Source organism: Triturus cristatus, chromosome 8 (genome assembly GCF_964204655.1).
Source record: "Triturus cristatus chromosome 8, aTriCri1.1, whole genome shotgun sequence".
In the NCBI taxonomy this organism is placed as follows: domain Eukaryota; kingdom Metazoa; phylum Chordata; class Amphibia; order Caudata; family Salamandridae; genus Triturus; species Triturus cristatus.
The window spans coordinates 29504041-29516640 of record NC_140591.1 but is presented as its reverse complement, the minus strand read 5'-3'; the positions used below and the strand labels follow the sequence as shown (position 1 = coordinate 29516640).

The window sequence follows — 12600 nt, the reverse complement described above, 5'->3', positions numbered from 1 at the left end:
GTGAGAGATGCTGGCCGAGTGGGGGGGTGGGTGTGGGAGTAGATGTATGGGTCTGTGAGTGGGTGTATGAGTGGGTATCTGTTTATGTGAGTGTGTATCTGGGTGTGTGAGTGGCTGTATAGGTCTGAGTGGTTTTGTGAGTGGCTGTATAGGTCTGTGAGTGGCTGTATGGGTCGGTGAGTGGCTGTATGGGTAGTACTGTTTGTAAGAAGGCCTGTGAGCGTGTGTAGGAAAGTACCTCTTTTTGACTTCGTCACCCCTGTTAAAGTTCAGTTTGCGACGTGAACATTACCAGCGCCATTTTGTCCCTTCCTAGGCCTGTATGAGCGCGTAAGCGGCAGCCATTTTAGACACCATGGCCTCTCCTCGCATTTCCAGCCGCCTGCACGTCTCTCTGACCTCGCGAACATCCCCCGCGCCCAGGCAGCCCCCGAACTCTCCTGCTTGAGCCATAAACACATCTTCAGCGCGACCCTGCCTTGGAGCCACATCCCGTACCGAACCTCCCTGCCAGATTGTCCGAGCTGACCCCAGGCCATCACCTAGCCCTGCGGATGCAGTTTATTGCCCCCTACAGTAGAAACTCACCCCTCTTCAAAGGAGCTGAGATTAATTAATGTCTTCACACCATGAGATCCGACCGATCGCACACATTCCTGTTCCCAGCGGAATGTCCAGCTGCGCGATAGCCATCACCTGCTGAGATTGGGGTGGGGACTTCTACTGTAGATACATGTGGGAAGGGACCTGAAGCAGGGATTCCAAGGATGTCTTTCCATACTTCAAAGTATCGTCAAGAATGTGTTGTGTGCAATAAAGCAATAAACCTGTGTATAAGAGGCCAGGCCACAGAGATGCGGGAGGAGCACCTCGAGACGATACCCTGTTTGTCCGATCTGACGTGTTTTGCTCCGGAGCAGATTAAAACCTGTTTCCTGCTTTCCAGTTTCAAGCGCCTGCCTCTTTATTTGATAATCTTCGAATGGTTTAGAGGCGACTAACGCCAAGCAGTGTTCAGAAAGGTTACCCATAGAAAACTGCTCTTTTACAACCCCCACGTTTAAGCACTTGTTTCTTCGGTTGCTTGGAAGTGTACTGGGACTCTGCTAACCAGGCCCCAGTGCTCATTCCCTTGAACACAGACAAATCTTGATTGTAACCCAATTGGCAAGGACTTTAGCACCCCTGTAAATCCCTGGTACCCAGTGCATGGGTACTAAAGAGGGTTCCTTAGGGCTGCACCATGTACTATGCCAACCAAAGGGATCCAAACTCAAACTGCATGCAGACTGCCATTGCAGGATGCAGGCAATGGTGGAAGTCATTCTAAAAACACAACACTTCCCACTTCCTGTGTGCAATGCCCATGTACAATGCATGTACTATATGTAAACCACCTCTTCAGCAGGCCTTTAGAGCCCTATGGCAGGGTGCATTATAGTATATGTGAGGGAACGTCTGCATGAGCAGATATGCCCCTGTAATGCCTAGTGCCACTGCAAGTGTTCAGGAAGCCATTTTGAAGAAATGTACTGGGTACTGGTCATTACAAGTTACCGAGTTGCATGATGGCTTCAATTAAAGTAAAGGTGTTTGGTATCAAACACTTTGTCTTATTAAATCTGTACTGATGCCAGTAACAGATTTAGTAAGACATGCACCCAGAGGTCACCATAGAGGTGCCCCCGTAGCCCTACGATTAGTTTAGTGTGTTGGCTGACTGGTACCTTTTAGCTTGCAACTACAGACTGGTATCTGGCCCCCTGCAAGGGAGGGCCCGCGATCTCAGAGGCCAGCGACAATGCCTGCTAAGCAAGTGTTATCACCTCCTCCAACAGGATGGCTAGCAAATTAGCATACCCAGGCCAGAGACTTCAAAGACTCTGCTGCTTTAGAATGCGACCCAGGCTTCTCTCCAGACCTGGGGAGCATCACCCCTTGCACAGAGGCCCATTTGGCACCAGAACAGTTTGGAAATTAGATATTCAGGAGGCGTGCTTCACCCAAAGGCTAGTCACGCCCCTAAGGTGGGCTGCCTGAAGAGAACAGCCAAAGAAGGGTTGCACCACCTTGGATTTTGGTGAAATAGGGATTTCTCAGTCAGGATTATGTCCACTGCAAGTTGTCATATAAGGTGTGTAGTCACCCTAGAGGTAGGTAGCCCATTGGTTACTACCAGGTCCTCGCCTAAACGCCCCTAGATTTTGTGGTCCCCCCAGACACCAGATCCCCAGATTCGACTATCTGGGAACAGAAGAGGACAAAAGAAGGGACTACACCGAGAGAACGAAGGACCTACACCGAACTTGGCACTAAACCCTGCCTTGCTGCTTGTGCCTGGACTATCGCAAAGCTCCAACTCGTCTGGCAGCTGTGCATCCTCCCCAGCCCTTGGAGGACTGCCTTGCACTTTAACAACCAGAGATCATCTCCCTTGGTGTGGAGGATCCATCCCCTGCATCCGCATGCACCGCGTCTACCCAGTACACGTGTTGCTGGCAATCGGGCCCAGTGAGGGAGCAGGAAGTCTCTCCTGGCTCTAGGTCAACCCCGTCTCTCACCCGAGTTTTGTGATGCTAGACCCTCCAGGTGGTTCCCGTCACCAATATCTTGGGTACCGGAGCACTTGCACCAACCAAGGCTTCTTTGCGTCAAGCCAGTACACCACCACCTTAGAAACCAACCTGCACGACGAGGGACTTCAGGACTGATGAGATCTACCCAGAGAGTGGCCTTGTCGTCTTGTTTTTTCTCCCTCTGAAGACCTACCGATAACAGTGGGCGCATTGACCCCAAGTGACTAGACAGTCAAAACCCTCTGCACCCACATTCATGACTGCTGACTGTGTTCCCTTGGTCTAGAGGTCACAATGACCCCTAGACCAAGGGTTCTATCCCCCTCCCCTGAGCACCCTTTTGTTGTTCTTAAGTCTCCCATTTCAGCCCCTGCTTTCAGATGCCCTTTGCTTTCTATGGTGTTGAGCTTATGGCTACCAACCCGTCCGGAACCTCTGCAACCGGACACACCAGGGCAGGTGAACTTAAACTGCTGGTGGTTCTTTGGACCTTGGTCCCCCAGCACCTTAAGTCCCAAAGAGCACCCCTGAACTTGGATTACAAATATCTGCCTGTTGTGTATGCTTTTCTCCCATAGGATTGTAGTGTTCGAGGCTCATACCTCCAAACCGTTATTCAACTATTTTTACTGTTTGATTGTAAAATCGATAACTCCAAAAGTACCCAATGTATTCCAAAGTTCTTGGTGTTCATAATTCATATAAAAATCTGTGCTATTTTTGAATGTGAACCATTTATTGTCCATGTGTCCCAGCACTTTGGATTACAAAAGTAAGCCTTGTAAATCAATAAGGGTCAGCTGGACTTTTTGCATGGTGTGCCCTTACATTGGCACTACTATATATAAAGTCAGTTTCTTGCAGCATGTATTTTATGTTAATTGCCGCTGGATCTGCAGATCTATCACAGATTCACACAAGGGGAGACACGCTGATGCCCGCAAAGGATCTGCAAACACTTGCATATGGGGAAAAAAATTAGGGGCAATGCCTGGCTCATAAGAGGTCCCTCACAGACACCTTATCACACCCAGGGGCCCTTGATGCCCAGGACCATTCCCCAATATCGAAAATGGCCGCAGCAACTTTCCTGTCAATTTGCAGCCAGCCAATCACGGCACTGCTGGTGGTGCGTGGATTTGCGAATCTTCGGATGTGGATCCACGCGGGATCTGATATCTATAATCTTTTCCTTTAATAACCCCAAGACTACTGAAGAAATTTTATGGACCAAGATCTTGCTTTCTACCAAATTTGGTCTAATTCTATTTAGCAGTTCAGGTTGTAGTCGTGCCTAAAATATCTATTGGAAATTGCATGGGGAAATGTCGTTTTAGGCACCACCCTTCCCCCCCTCCCCACACACACACACACACACACACACACACACACACACACACACACTTTTTCCTCAGCCCACGCTTGACGAATCAGCCTTTCAAAGAGGCATGACAGAAATTGGTTGAGAGAAGAGCACTAACTCTTTGAAATTAAATGGGGATAAAACTGAGTTCCTATGCTGCTTGACAGGTAAAATCCCCATGAAACTGCCCCAGAATTTCTGGCCTCTCTCTGAAGGGGGAAGGCGTCCCAGCCATCAGACACAGTCCGCAATCTTCGGGTTGTGTTTGACAATAAATCAAGCCTGGAGAGCCTGGTGACTAAAGTAGCAGGTATGTGCTTCAAACTACTCTGTGGGCTAAGGAAGGGGCTCCCATTGCTGCCTTTCAACTCCAAATCCCTGGTGGTGTGAAATATTATACTTAGCAGACTGGATTACTGCAATGCATTACTACTCGGAGCACCAGACTTTTTGATAAAGTGATTGTACAAAGTGCAAGCGGCAAACTGGCGCTAAATAGGCCCCATAGCTCCTCTGAATGTGACGCCTTGAAGAAATTGCACTGGCTTCCTCTGAAGCAAAGGATTACGTTTGAAGTCGTGTGCATTATTTTTAAAGCCCTACACCAGAAAAGGTCCTGTGCCACTGCAACACAGATTTAAAAGATACATCCATATGAGCTCTCTCTGCTCAAGTATGGCAAACTTTGTTTGGGCTCACTCTTATCGGAGGTTTAGGCACGGTGATACGCTCCAGATGTGGAATGAGCTCCCACTCTTTAAAGGCTTCAATTGAGCTGTCGGAATTTTGAAAGACCTTGAAGACTTGGCTCTTCCTGAAGTAACCTGGTCATGGCCAGATGCTGTCTTCCTTGTCCACTAACTCCAGGATACCAGTGACAGCTGCACTTTATAAATGCTATAAATAAATAAATAAATAAATAAATAAAACCTTTGTGAAGAGAAACTGTGGATAAAGTTACATAAGGCAGTGAAATATCCTAATCCACGCATTTTCTAAATGCTGGGACAGGTACATGGGATAATGAACCTCAAAAACTAAGAAAAGTTGGCAATATTACGGCAGCATCCTGGTCGATTTATTTTGCTTAATCGTATATGTTATGTTAATTTATTTTTATAATGCGCACAGCTACCCAAAAAGGGTTTCCCAGCGCAGAGCTAGAAGGAGACTCTAAGAAGATAAAAGTAAAGGAATGAAAAATTCATTGATTGAACAGCCAAGTTTTTAGCTGTTTACGAAAATTTGAATACAAGAGTTCTTTACGCATCAAAAAGGGAAGAGAGTTCCACAGATGTGGACCGAGATAGGAGAAAGAGCAACCGCCCATTCTTGCAAGCTTGATCCTGGGAATCTCAAATTTTTCCTGAGTAGAAGAGCATAACAAACGAGCGGGTTGATAGAGGCGTACCAGGTTTTGCAGGTATTTAGGTGCAGTACCATTCTTGATTCATTCAGAAACTCTGTCCATCACCACCCCTTTTTCCCAAATCGTTTTTAACCACACTCAGTGTGGGAGGATATGCTCAGACGTGAGTCCCTTGCTCATTGCACCATCAGGATTCAGGCAAGCCGGGCCGACGAAGGCTGTGATGCCAGAAACCGGTCCCCGGAAGCTTGTTTCCTTCCCAGTATAAGAATTGGCTTGGCAGTTTGGTTTGCCCTGTTCCCGTCATGCACTGGGACAGGTACAGACTAATTTGCATGTAGCCAGGTTCTGAGCTGGGATGGTGCAGTGAGCTAAAAAACGGTGATGGATTAAAACCATGATCTCTTGACTTGGTAAGAGTATTCTGCATCATTCAGAAACTCTGTCCATCACCACCCCTTTTTCCCAAATCGTTTTTAACCACACTCAGTGTGGGAGGGTATGCTCAGACATGAGTCCCTTGCTCATTGCACCATCTGGATTCAGGCAAGCCGGGCCGACGAAGGCTGTGATGCCAGAAACCGGTCCCCGGAAGCTTGTTTCCTTCCCAGTATAAGAATTGGCTTGGCAGTTTGGTTTTATCCTGTTCCCGTCATGCACTGGGACAGGTACAGACTAATTTGCATGTAGCCAGGTTCTGAGCTGGGATGGTGCAGTGAGCTAAAAAACGGTGATGGATTAAAACCATGATCTCTTGACTTGGTAAGAGTATTCTGCATCATTCAGAAACTCTGTCCATCACCACCCCTTTTTCCCAAATCGTTTTTAACCACACTCAGTGTGGGAGGGTATGCTCAGACGTGAGTCCCTTGCTCATTGCACCATCAGGATTCAGGCAAGCCGGGCCGACGAAGGCTGTGATGCCAGAAACCGGTCCCCGGAAGCTTGTTTCCTTCCCAGTATAAGAATTGGCTTGGCAGTTTGGTTTGCCATGTTCCCGTCATGCACTGGGACAGGTACAGACTAATTTGCATGTAGCCAGGTTCTGAGCTGGGATGGTGCAGTGAGCTAAAAAACGGTGATGGATTAAAACCATGATCTCTTGACTTGGTAAGAGTATTCTGCATCATTCAGAAACTCTGTCCATCACCACCCCTTTTTCCCAAATCGTTTTTAACCACACTCAGTGTGGGAGGGTATGCTCAGACGTGAGTCCCTTGCTCATTGCACCATCAGGATTCAGGCAAGCCGGGCCGACGAAGGCTGTGATGCCAGAAACCGGTCCCCGGAAGCTAGTTTCCTTCCCAGTATAAGAATTGGCTTGGCAGTTTGGTTTGCCCTGTTCCCGTCATGCACTGGGACAGGTACAGACTAATTTGCATGTAGCCAGGTTCTGAGCTGGGATGGTGCAGTGAGCTAAAAAAACGGTGATGGATTAAAACCATGATCTCTTGACTTGGTAAGAGTATTCTGCATCATTCAGAAACTCTGTCCATCACCACCCCTTTTTCCCAAATCGTTTTTAACCACACTCAGTGTGGGAGGGTATGCTCAGACGTGAGTCCCTTGCTCATTGCACCATCAGGATTCAGGCAAGCCGGGCCGACGAAGGCTGTGATGCCAGAAACCGGTCCCCGGAAGCTTGTTTCCTTCCCAGTATAAGAATTGGCTTGGCAGTTTGGTTTGCCCTGTTCCCGTCATGCACTGGGACAGGTACAGACTAATTTGCATGTAGCCAGGTTCTGAGCTGGGATGGTGCAGTGAGCTAAAAAAACGGTGATGGATTAAAACCATGATCTCTTGACTTGGTAAGAGTATTCTGCATCATTCAGAAACTCTGTCCATCACCACCCCTTTTTCCCCAAACCATTCTTGATTTTAAACATATAGCTCAGGGCCTTGAACTTTGTTCGATTTTCCACCCTGAGCCAATGCAGATCTCTCAAGGCATTAGAGACAGAAGACATTTTAGGAATTCTGCAAAGTAATCTCGCTGCAGAGTTCTGTACCACCTGAAGCTTACACAACACATCCCTGTTGGCACCCAAAAAGAGGATGTTTCCATAATCCAGTCGTGAAGTTACAAGTGCCTGGACTACAGTCTTTTGGGTAACAGCAGGGAGCATCCAAATGATTTTTCTTAACCATTTGAGGATGGTATAACGGGTGGCTGCAGTTTTTACTGCATGTTGTCTCATTGACAATTTATTGTCAATGATGAAACCAAGATTACGGACCCGAGTAGAGGGCAAGAGTAGAGGCCCCATTTCATCAGGCCAATGTTGAGGGCCCCAGAGATCTGTATTTTTTCCAAGAATAAGGACCTCCGTTTTTTCCCCATTGAGCTTGAGCAAATTAGGTTGCATCCAAGATGCAATATTGCGCAGGCCGAATTGCAGGGTAGACTGCCCAGAACTCTTTTCTGCCGATAAGGAAAAGATAATCTGAGTATCATCGGCATAAGAAAAGAGCGACAGCCTCGCTTCTTCTGCAATCACTGCCAAAGGTTGTACATTGATATTGAAGAGAATAGGGCTTAGAATTGAGCCTTGTGGTACCCCATACGGCGAAGGATGGACCTTTGAGGGCTAACGAGCAAGTGGAACCACTAATCTCTCTTTATCTAGTTCAGTATTTATTTCCTTCGGCTTCTGATCTCCAACTACCAACTCATGAAGAAATACATAGGAGCATCAGGTCCACCTACTGGGCTTCTGAACATTATCCTTAAAGCAGCAAATATACAAAGGACAGGGATGATGCAGTCATTGTTCATTCAATGCAGGATGCATAATGTACTTCCAGAGAGCAGGTTGAGGTTTGGTCCTGGTGCCCATACTTAAAAAGTTATCTTGTGATAACCCCTCCAACTACAGATTGATTGCATTGCTGAATGTAGATGGTAAGGCTTACACCAAGATACTACTTCAAGAGTCGGAACAATGGGCGTTAAACCCACTTATTAACACTGCCATGCCTGTCAGGCACAGACATGAAGCAGAACCCTCCCCAACCGCTGCTCACTGCATTTATTGATTTCACAACAGGTTTTGATTGCGTGAACACCTGTGCCTAAACTCCATAAGTGGGGGGATCCAGCCAACTTACTAAACACCATTATTAACCTCTAGTCCAACATGTGGGGAAGAGTGCGGATTACAACCAACTGGGGAACAACAGATAAAATACTGACCTCGAGGGGGGTTAAACAACGGTATATCCCGGCACCCTGAACGAATACTGTCAAATGAATAACATTGAAATCAACAGTGGGAAAATGAAGATCTTCAAAACCTGCAGAAACAATATCAGGTAATGGTCATGGCACCTGGACGACAAAAAACTGGAAACAACATCAACTATCAAATACCTAGGTGTACATATGAACAGTCGTGGTAGCCATAACGATCATGTAGCCCCCGCAGATGCTGATCTGGCCCCAATAGTTACGTTTTGTAAACAAACTGATATGTAGAATGAATGGACCACAGGGATTGACATTGTGCTGAGTGATAAACTCCAAATTAATGCAAACTCTAATGTATGGGGCCTTTATCTTTAAAGATGAACTAGAGGTGTGGTGAGATCGGGCCCAGAACTGATGTTATTGCTCAGTATTCTCAATGCCCACTCTCAGAGTCTCGACCAACACCGACGACCCCCTCAGCACCGCCGAACACCTGCACTTTCAGATCCACACCGATCCCAACACCACCCTCAGAGGAACCCTCGTCTACAGACCCCCCCCGCAACAGTTCAGCGACTCCATCGCCGACTTCGTCTGCACACATGCCCTCGCCTCCACAGACTACATCCTAATCGGGTACCTGAACTTCCACCTCGAGAACAACAATGACACCAACTCCACCACCCTGTTCGACAACCTCGGACTCAGACAACTCGTCACAACACCGACCCACTCCGCCGGCCACACGCTTGACCCCATCTTCCCCACAAGCTACCACGTCTCCTTTAACCACACCACCGAACTCCACTGGAACGACCATCGCTGCATCCACTTCACCTTCCGGAAACCCACCACGCACCACAGCACCCAACAGATCCCCCGCCGCTGCTGGAGCAAAGTCACCAAAGACCAGCTAACCACCACCCTCGCCCGGAAACCACCCGCCAACCCTACCGACCCCGACACCGCCGCCCGCAACCTCAGACAGTGGATCGACGACTGCGCCAACACCCTCGCCCCGATCAAGAAACCCTCAAACAGTCACACCAGCAAGAAAGCCAGCTGGTTCACTGAAGACCTCCAGGCCTCCAAGCAAACCTGCCGAAAGCTTGAGAAGAAATGGCACCGTGAACGGACACCGGACAGCTACGCAGCTCACAAGAACGCCACCCACTGACACCATCACCTCATCAGATCCGCCAAAAGGGCCTCCTTCAAAGACCGCCTAGACAACAATGCACACAACAGCAAAGAGCTCTTCAACATCGTGAAGGAACTCTCCAACCCCAGCTCCAACACCAACGACATCCCACCCTCGCAAGACTTGTGCTACTCCCTTGCCACCTTCTTCCACCGCAAGATCGCAGACATCCACGACAGCTTCAACGCCACGACAACCACTGAGACCTCCGCCCCCACAGACACCATCCGCAACGACCCCCTGCTCTCCTGGACCAACATAAACGACACCATCAAAATCATGAACACCATCCACTCCGGATCTCCGTCAGACCCCTGCCCACACCACATCTTCAACAAAGCAAGCACCACCATCGATCCCCATCTCCGGAAAGCCATCAACATCTCCTTAGAGACAGCGACCTTCCCGGAGAGCTGGAAGCGCGCCGAGATCAACGCCTTACTCAAAAACCCAAGGCTGACCCCAAGGACCTCAAGAACTTTTGGCCCATCTCCCTGCTCAGGTCATCGAGAAGACCGCCAACAGACAACTGACCCGCTACCTCGAGGAAAACAGCATCCTGGACCCGTCCCAGTCCGGGTTCCGCAGCAAACAAAGCACCGAAACTGCCCTCATTGCCGCCACCGATGACATCAAAGCCCTGCTAGACAACGGAGAAACCGCAGCCCTCATCCTCCTGGACCTGTCAGCCGTCTTCGACACGGTCTGCCACCGCATCCTATGCACACGCCTCCACGACGCTGGGATTCAAGAGAAGGCCCTGGACTGGACCACCTCCTTCCTCTCCGGCAGAGCCCAAAGCGTCCACCTCCCCCCTTTCCGCTCCGAAGCCACCGAGATCATCTGCGGCGTACCCCAGGGCTCGTCCCACAGCCCAACACTTTAAACATCTACATGGCACCGCTCGCCCACGTCGCCCGACTGCACGACCTCAACATCATCTCCTACACCGACGACACCCAGCTGATTCTCTCCCTCACCAAGGACCCCCACACCGCCAAAACCAACCTCCACGAAGGAATGACGGCCATCGCCAAGTGGATGAAGACCAGCCGACTGAAGCTAAACTCCGACAAGACGGAAGTCATCATCCTCGGATCCACCACCTCGGCCTGGGACAACTCCTGGTGGCCGACCGCACTGGGAACAGCTCCAACACCCACCAACCATGCACGCAACCTAGGGTTCATCCTCGACTCTACCCTCTCCATGACAAAGCAGGTCATCGCTGTCTCGTCCTCCTGCTTCTGCATGCTCCACAAGATCTACAGGTGGATCCCCACCGAAACAAGAACAACAGTCACCCAGGCCCTCATCAGCAGCAGGCTGGACTACAGAAATGCCCTCTACGCAAGAGCCTCGGCCAAACTCCTGAAACAACTTCAACGCATTCAGAACCCCTCTGCACGCTTGATCCTCGACATCCCCCGCCGCAGCCACATCACACCCCACCTGAGAGACCTGCACTGGCTCCCCGTCAACAAGAGGATCACCTTCAAGCGCCTCATCCACGCAACACAAGGCACTCCACAACACCGGAGCAGCATACCTTAACAGACGACTCAGCTTCTACACCCCCACCTGCCAGCTATGCTCCACCGACCTCGCCCTCGCCACAATCCCCCGCATCCGAAGAGCGACCTCCGGCGGCAGATCCTTCTCCCACCTCACCGCCAAGACCTGGAACACTCTCCCCATCCCCCTACGTCAGACCCAGAACCTGCTAACCTTCAGAAGACTCCTCAAGACCTGGCTATTCGAGCAATAGCAGCACCCTCCTCCCCCTCTCCCGCGCCTTGAGACCCTCATGGGTAAGCAGTGCGCTTTACAAATGTTCTGATTGATTCATTGTGCACCATCAGCCTGTGTGCACCTTGAGTTTAAACTGCCTAGACAAAGTTTCATATCTAATATTTAATAGTAATACTTCTAGGACCGACACAGGTTTTGGTTTTAAAATCTGGAGACCTTATCATGGTACTACATTTTGTTCCACTCCTGTCTTTACACAAGTACACAGACCTTGCACAAACTCTTACCTTTCCCGGTTACCAGGGCAACATTTCTTCCCAGGTGAAAATGCGGAGTTCTTCACGAATGAAAATGCGGAGATCTTCACGGGTGAAAATGCGGAGTTCTTCACGGGTGAAAATGTGGAGTTCTTCAAGGGTGAAAATGTGGAGTTCTTCAAGGGTGAAAATGTGGAGTTCTTCAAGGGTGAAAATGTGAAGTTCTTCAAGGGTGCAGATGCGCAGTTCTTCAAGGGTGAAAATGTGGAGTTCTTCAAGGGTGCAGATGCGCAGATCTTCAAGGGTGAGAACGTGGAGTTCTTCACGGGTGAAAATGTGGAGTTATTCAAGGGTGAAAATGTGGAGTTCTTCAAGGGTGCAGATGCGCAGTTCTTCAAGGGTGAGAATGTGGAGTTCTTCACGGGTGAAAATGCGGAGTCTGGGCTGTAACTGGAGAAGGACAGAACAGCCTGAACTCGCCTACTTCTACCGAATCTCCAGCAAAGACACGAAGAGGGTCTCGCTCCCCACCACCCCCACCCTCGAACAGGGCACTCCGTGCACTGAGGAGGCCGAGCCCTGGGCAGCTGAGGAGAAGCGTCTCCGGTACCGCACACGCGTAGCAAGGAGTTTCTGCCCGGAAGAGAGACTTCCGGTCTTTCCGCGTGCCGCATGTCTGAAGAGGATATTAAAAGCGGGCGCACAGAAACAAGACACTGCCTTTATGCGCATGCTCAAACACACTTGAAGACCCCGACGCCCCACCGCGCGTTGAAAGAAGACACTGCTCCCGTGCACATGCGCAGACTGAAGCAACGAGCTCGGGTGAGGAAGCTCTGCTTCCTCCGTGAACGGGTCGTGATCGGTCACCTGCATCGGAACCGTCCTAGGGCCA

The 12600-nt window shown here is 49.6% G+C and overlaps 1 protein-coding gene across 9 annotated transcripts in view; it reads right to left on the bottom strand.

Annotated features, from left to right (window-relative positions):
* The window catches only part of LOC146799881 (uncharacterized), a 638539-nt gene extending 626153 nt beyond the window's left edge, over positions 1-12386 (bottom strand). For 7 of the 9 annotated variants that reach the window (XM_085620804.1, XM_085620811.1, XM_085620806.1 and 4 more), the window contains exon 1: positions 11736-12329. The gene's annotated coding sequence lies outside the window, so the exon portion shown is untranslated. Of the gene's footprint in view, positions 1-11735 lie in introns of all 9 variants that reach the window. The other 2 variants (XM_085620807.1, XM_085620809.1) reach the window with 1 other exon arrangement.
* Positions 12387-12600: the final 214 nt, after the last annotated feature.